This window comes from Mchenga conophoros, linkage group LG9, assembly GCF_057382185.1.
Source record: "Mchenga conophoros isolate Kocher_MC1m ecotype Shallow Benthic linkage group LG9, M_conophoros_male_GT1.1, whole genome shotgun sequence".
Lineage (NCBI taxonomy): Eukaryota > Metazoa > Chordata > Actinopteri > Cichliformes > Cichlidae > Mchenga > Mchenga conophoros.
In genome coordinates this window covers 30,945,464-30,952,605 of record NC_140534.1, presented here as the reverse complement: position 1 = coordinate 30,952,605, position 7,142 = coordinate 30,945,464, and positions in this window count along the sequence as shown.

The following is a 7,142-nucleotide window of genomic DNA, read 5'->3' as shown; positions in this document are numbered from 1 at the left end:
CTCGCCCCAGACATTTGGCTGGTCGATGCCACCAGACAACGGCCAGCATGAATTTAACCCTGCTGCTGGTATGAATGTACATGAAGAATACTATATGCCTTTTGTATGAGAAACTGTAAATAAAATATTTACACCCATTCAAAACTGAACTTTCTCAGCCCCTCCCCCTCTTTATTTATAGAGTTTTTACATGTAAGTTGACATATCAGGCCCAATAAAGAGGGTACCACAGACACAAAGATATATCTCAATACAGATTAGGCCATTAAAGTTAAATAAATAAATAAATAAAATAAAATAGAAATGAAGGAAAAAGTGGGAAAAACACACACAGAGAACAATACAAAAGAAAAAGCTAAGAAAAAAAGAACAAACAAAAACAAACAAACAAAAAAAACACTCCCCCCAGAACCAGAACAAAAGAAAACCCCATGGTACTAAAGTTTAGTCTGTTGGAAGTGTTTTCAATGAACTGAAGTAAATAATAAAAGGCTGCCACATCTGTGAGAACTTATTAACATTTCCTCTGAGTCTGAATTTTATTTTCTCCATTTTTATGTCACGGCGAGTGAGATGAGCCGTATAAAAATAATAAATGAGGATCCAATTGCAGGCAGTAGTGGAGGAGTGAAGGTGGTTTATTGGACACGAAATAAATATAGACAAACAGCAAATGGAGCACGAACTAAACTAGACTGGAGACAACTAAACTACTGAATACAAACCGGAACTCAAACATGAAGCAAGGTGGACGACGGTACAAGATGGTGATGGCAGGGAAACACACAGATGACGCAGGGTGGTAGTGATGGCCCGCTTGAAGCTGACGCTCCGGAGCGTGTGTCGAAAAAAACAACACACTGGTTCAGAAGCACTGTGTCGAGGCTTGCTTCGTTTGGCAAAAGTCACGTGACCAGTGACGTCCGAAGCTTCATTACGCACGTAACTGCTTCGGTACCTGATTCAAACGGATATAAGGAAGTGAATCATCCACGGGATTCGTGGAGTGTGTTGATGGTGACAGATAGCGACGAGGTGATCATTCCACTGACAGATATGGAGCCAGCGAGGAAGAGAGGACGTTCTGGCGTGTGGAAATATTTTGAGTTGATTTTGCTCAATTCATTTTATCTGCCGAAGTGAAAAACCTGAAATGTCCAAAATCATGTTTTCATAATGTAAATATCATTACAGCATATGACTTTAGGAACACTTCCATGTGAATTAAAGCTAATGAAGACTACAAAAATGTATTTGACACTATACGTACATTACATTGCTACAGTTTAGAAAATCATTTTGTTTATTGTTTTTAGGTGATAGTCTGCAGGACCCAGGAATACCTGCATATCTACCAGCTTGCAGTGTAGTTCCTGCACTCCACAGCCTCTTCTGTTCCATGCAAGTGGATTTTCTCCAGGGCAGGAGAAACTATTTCTAAGAAAAGAAACAGACTCAGCCAGCGCACAGTAACACTAATCCTCTTTTTAAATGTAAATAACAAAAGGGCTACCTTACATAGATCATGTTTTTACTTTGCAAGTTCTTGATTAGGGTGGGTTTTGATTATCGCTTTTCTGATTACAATCCATGCTAAATTGAATAAAGTGATATTGATTCATTACAATCCTGTGTTGATTTGTAAATTAACGTTATTATGCCTGAAACGCCAGCATCTCAGGTTAAACCTCACAACATGTCGTCAAACACCATGCAGCTAAAACAGTAACTGGGAGCAGGTTTACGGATTCTGCATACAAACGTAAACACAGAGCGCGGACCCGACGCGTCAGAATCAGATTTTGGTGTGTCGGCGGGTCCGCGCTGTGTTTGCCTCTTTTTTTTTCCCGCTGGCTTCTGCAGCTGCAGGTTTCATAACTCTCTGTTTACATCTCTAATTAAGTCTCACATGTGTCAGCTTTCTTTTAATAGATACGAAATTATGGATATATACTGTTAAATGATCAGAATTGTAATATTTCTGACTGAGGCAAAACTTTCCAGATTCCAATCAAATTGAATCGGATCCTGTATCGAATCAAAAGGATTCTACAAATCAGTGACGATGCAGCCGTACTCAGCCCCCTAAGCATTTTCCCTTTCCAGTTCACAATCAATCCCACCCCTAGGTCAAAAATATGTATAGGACAATTGGCCTTATCTAATATTTTGTATGAACCTGTCCAGCTGTCCAGTGATTAAACGACAAGTAGATGGAGGCAGGACTTCACAGCAGGGGCATACTCCATAATGTGCTGTGCATTATCATATGTATATTATATATATTGCTCACTTATTGTATTTACCAACATCAAGGAGTTATGAGCAAAGAAAGGCCACCATAGTGCATGTTTAAATAGGGAAAGTTTATTGATCAAAATGTATTACGCAGATACGCATTACATTTTTTTCAGCCCCCCAATCGAGAAAACAAAACCAATTACATGTTCAAAGCAACGGAACGGTGGCCCAATATCAGAGAGAACTCCACTCTTGAGTGAGCAGTGATAATTGAGCAGTCCGTTTTATTTTGCAGATTCAAGCTGCTCTTCAAAATTTTCACCACCAGATGTCACCGGAGAGGACTGTGTTGAAAAGCTTCGAGTAATGAACCGTTTTTCAATACAAGCTTCAGTGCTTCGGAAAGCTTCATTTGGCCATCACTACAAAATTCTAATATTTCTAAAATCCACAGTTTTTAATTTGTGTCTTTCATTTACTGAAAGAGACTAAGTCTGACAGATTATTTGAATTACATGAGTTTAAACAAAAATTGTCGTGGTCCTGGGTCGTTAGACCCAGTGTTTTGTGTTCAGTATTAGTATTGTCTTATGTTTTGGGTTCATTCTTGTTTTCTTAGTTCCTTGGGTTTTGGTTCTTGTATTTAGTGTTTCTGATATCCCTACCTGTGTCCTCTCCCGGTGTTCTCTTTGTATCTCTGAGTTTGTGTCTCAAAACAGTTTCCGGTTTTACATTGAAGGTCTGTGTCTCGTTATGCCCATTAGTTTCAGCTGTGTCCACCCCGCGTGTCATTTCCTCATTGCCTGGTGTGTATTTATAGTGTGTGTTTGCCTCTTTTTCTTGTAACTCTGTCCGTTTAATTTGATAAACCTCTGTTGCTCTCTGCTCTCCATTCTCCACACGTCAACCTCTGTGTCACCTCATTATGTTTTTCCCTGTAGCCTGTCATCACCCACCTGTGATGACAGGCTAAACAAGATTCCATGACTTCTAAAAATGCATGTACTCAAATATTATAGTTCATTATGTTATGAGACTCAGTGAAAGTAAAAGAAAACATTGAGGCTGAAAACTCATGGATGGCACTGGCTTTTTCACTGTAAAAAGAAGTTTTCTTCCCACGCAGTGAACAACATACGCTAATGTTTTTGTCGCTTTTTACGGAATCAAACTCAAAGTAAGGTCAGTACTTCCGCGCTTTAAACGTTGCACGCTCATACTCTCTCCCACACTAGTTATATTATCCATTGTTATCTGCACACAGCTGTTGCCACGAACGTAGCACTTGCTTACGTCATTGTCATGAGACACTCTCGCAAACAAAATCATGGTTTAGTAACACAGTAACGCAGCGTGCTTATGGGAAAGTAACAGTAATCTAATGGCCTTTTTTGCAATAGTAATCCCTTACTTTACTCATTACTTGAAAAAAAGTAATCGGATTACTGTCACTTGGTGTTTGCTTGCTCTATGGTAGAGTATCACTTCCTGTTCCTGCTCAAACACAGTGGTGTTTCTGAGTAGCTTATCTGCAATTAGCAATTTAATAAAAAAACTTTTAAATACATTCTTTTTCACAGTATAATCTTCATGTGCTTCATCCGAAGCACACTTTCTATGTACTCACTACCTAATTTATAGCCAAAGTATTCACTCACTGTGTCTGTACTGTTTCGCTAGCTTAGCTCGTAGCTGACTCGTTAGCACCATGGCTACTTCATCTGTCCCTCCTGCACTTTCCTGCTTATTGTGTCAGATGTTTAGTTACTCCTCAGCCTCCTTTAGCAGTAATGATACTTGTAACAAATGTAGCAGTAGTAATATACCTATAGCTTTTTTGCTAAGTTGAAAAAATCAACTGTGGGAGCAATCATCAGAAAATGGAAGACATACAAGACCACTGATATTCTCCCTCAATCTGGGGCTCCACGCAAGATCTCATCCCGTGGGGTCAAAATGATCATGAGAACGGTGAGCAAAGATCCCAGAACCACACGGGGGGACCTGGTGAATGACCTGCAGAGAGCTGGGACCAAAGTAACAAAGGTCACCATCAGTAACACACTACAACGGCAGGGAATCAAATCCCGCAGTGCCAGACATGTTCCGCTGCTGAAGCCAGTGCATGTCCAGGCCCGTCTGAAGTTTGCCAGAGAGCACATGGATGATACAGCAGAGGATTGGGAGAATGTCATGTGGTCAGATGAAACCAAAGTAGAACTTTTTGGTATAAACTCAACTCGTCGTGTTTGGAGGAAGAAGAATACTGAGTTGCATCCCAAGAACACCATACCTACTGTGAAGCATGGGGGTGGAAACATCATGCTATGGGGCTGTTTTTCTGCTAAGGGGACAGGACGACTGATCCGTGTTAAGGACAGAATGAATGGGGCCATGTATCGTGAGATTTTGAGCCAAAACCTCCTTCCATCAGTGAGAACTTTGAAGATGAAACGAGGCTGGGTCTTCCAACATGACAATGATCCAAAACACACCGCCCAGGCAACAAAGGAGTGGCTCCGTAAGAAGCATTTGAAAGTCCTGGAGTGGCCTAGCCAGTCTCCAGACCTCAACCCCATAGAAAATCTGTGGCGGGAGTTAAAAGTCCGTGTTGCTCGGCGACAGCCCCAAAACATCACTGCTCTCGAGAAGATCTGCATGGAGGAATGGGCCAAAATACCAGCTACTGTGTGTGCAAACCTGGTAAAGACCTATAGTAAACGTTTGACCTCTGTTATTGCCAACAAAGGTTATGTTACAAAGTATTGAGTTGTATTTTTGTTATTGACCAAATACTTATTTTCCACCCTGATTTACGAATAAATTCTTTACAAATCCTACCATGTGGATTCATGGATTTTTTTTTTTCACATTCTGTCTCTCACAGTTGAAGTGTACCTCTGGTGCAAATTACTGACCTCTGTCATCATTTTAGGTGGGGGGACTTGCACAATCGATGGCTGACTAAATACTTTTTTGCCCCACTGTATCTGGGAGATTACACTTTCTGTTCTTGAGACATTGGTGGTTAAAAAGATAAATTTGTTACCAGATGTTCTAAATGATGCTTTCTAATAACGATGATTGAGATGATAGTATCAGGTTCTAGCCTAGACAGCATAAAGTTGGTTGTAGCTACTGTTACAGCCCCCATTTATTGGTCAATGGTCATTCTGGAGCCTCAAGATGAGGATTTTTGAAATACTGGTTTCAAAAACAACATGGCAGAAATATGATGCGTGGAGGTCTGATTGTGAAACCACATGCTGGTGGTTTTCAGAGAAATTTAAAGGACTTCTGCGTCAACTGTATTTTTCTAACATGGAAACTAGCTGGGACTGGCAGCATATCAGGTTTAATGTAAATTTTATCTGACGGCCAATTTAAATGTTCCTTTCATGTTTCTTGACCAGTGTTGGGTAAGTTACTTTAAATTATTAACTTAGTTACATTGCTAGTTACTTCTATCAAAAGTAACTCAGTTACTTCAAGTTACTCGTTACTTTCAAAGTAACTAGTTACTAGGAAAAGTAATTTTTGGTTTTACTCAGAATTCTCTTGTTAATGTGTTGCTTCCGTAACTGGATACCAAGCAAGATTGGCAGTCTTCTAGCTTGCTTACTTGCCACAAGTGCACCGTGCCACCTACCAATAGAAAGGATAAAAATAATCTGTATATTTACACGAGAGAAATCCCACGCCTGGACCGCCGTTGACCGCTGCCATGATTCTAGCCTACGTCACAGTGTCATGTGCGCTTTTTACATCCAACACGAAAACTGCAGTTATGGTGCTTTGAATTGTACTCAGAACTCGAAAATTCTGCCTTCCGAATAGGAAGATGTAGGTAACACCAGACTGCAGATGAACTGCATACGCGGCTGGACTGGGACAAAAAAATTAATAAAATAAAATAAAATAAATAAATAAATAAATCGACCAGCCCACCATTATAGGAAAAAAAAATCATAAAGCCTTTGAATGAAAACAAATGCTGTTGTGACAGTGATGTGCACTTTTCTGATGTATATATGCATCAATCCATCAATCGTTTGTTGTAAGATTCAGATAATTATTTTTTTAAAAAGCTAGACATTTTAAATGAGAATAAGTATTTCTTTGTGCCCCCCTTTCCCTGTTAATGCCTTACCTGGCCCCCCTCGCAAAACTTTGCTAGACCCGCCCCTGCACAGTTACCAGCTGTCAGCTGGTGTTATTTGTCTCTCAGAAACAGTTCAGAACTTCTGTTCAACTCATTCATGTCACCTAAAAGGTAAACCTGTTTCTCCATCACCTGTTCAGCTCTGGTGATTCAGTAAGGACATCTCCTGGTTTCATCTTCATGTTTCCCTCTCACCAGATAACCAAACCGATATCATGACCAGCAGCTTTACAGCTGTGGCTCCAGCAAACATCAGATGATACTAGAAATCAATATTAAATACATTCTAACAACAGCTGAAGTCAGTCGAAAGTATTGTTGAAATGCATAAATTTGTTAAAACTCAGAAATCTGGTGCAGTGTCTACACCTGCCAACTACAAAGAAGCATGAAGCCTGTCATGAAGTCAAGCTTCTTGTTCAAAGCCTTTACGTGCTTCCTCCAGGACACTGATATGGTTAGCAGATGTAGTTCAGAGGAAAGAAAAGAATTCCTACAAGGTCAGTAGATCTGTAACACAGTCTGGATTTCTTTAGGATGGAAACGTTACTTTTCAGAGACACAGAGCTCAGAGAAAACTACAAAAGTGGGTTGTCCATACCAAAATAATCTAGATGGATAAACTGCACCAAACAATAGTAGAAAATATTGACACAGTACTGTGCAATATTTAACTTCTACAGCTTCAGCTACACCAACACATGGGAAGAAGTGGCCTTCACCATCACTGACAAAGGTG